The 512-nt window shown below is 65.4% G+C and overlaps 1 protein-coding gene across 1 annotated transcript in view; it reads left to right on the top strand.

Moving 5' to 3' along the window:
- The window catches only part of SND1 (staphylococcal nuclease and tudor domain containing 1), a 573,924-nt gene that overhangs the window by 55,665 nt on the left and 517,747 nt on the right, over positions 1-512 (top strand). The window lies entirely within an intron of this gene.

The following is a 512-nucleotide window of genomic DNA, read 5'->3' as shown; positions in this document are numbered from 1 at the left end:
GGCTGCCACCCAGTGAGTGCAGTGTGAGTGCAGCGGGGCTGCCACCCAGTGAGTGCAGTGTCCCTGTGTGGTGGGGCTACCACCCAGTGAGTGTAGTGTGCCTGGGCGGCGGGACTGCGAGGGGCAGGGACAGGAGGGTGAGGGCTCCGTGGGGGCTTTGAATCACTGTGCCTGCGCGGCACACATGGTTCAGCTCTGGACTACTAGCTGTGAAAGGTTGCTTGCTGGTTTGAACCCACCCCGAGGGGCCTTGGAAGAAAATCCTGGTGATCTGTTTCTGAAAGGTCCCAGCTGTGAGGACCCCGTGGGCCATGCGGGGCCCTGAGGACCCTGTGGGGCAGATAGGTCCATGAGAACCCCATGGGGCACGTCGGGCCCCAAGGACCCCATGGGGCAGATAGGGCCGGGAGAACCCCATGGGGCACGTGGGGCCCCGAGGACCCCATGGGGCAGATAGGGCCGTGAGAACCCCGTGGGGCACGTGGGGCCCCGAGGACCCCATGGGGCAGATA

This window comes from Orycteropus afer, unplaced genomic scaffold (assembly GCF_000298275.1).
Source record: "Orycteropus afer afer isolate SDZICR_OR568_19922 unplaced genomic scaffold, OryAfe1.0 scaffold00170, whole genome shotgun sequence".
Classification (NCBI taxonomy): domain Eukaryota; kingdom Metazoa; phylum Chordata; class Mammalia; order Tubulidentata; family Orycteropodidae; genus Orycteropus; species Orycteropus afer.
Note: the sequence above shows the minus strand (reverse complement) of the source record. Positions and strands in the feature narration are given on the sequence as shown.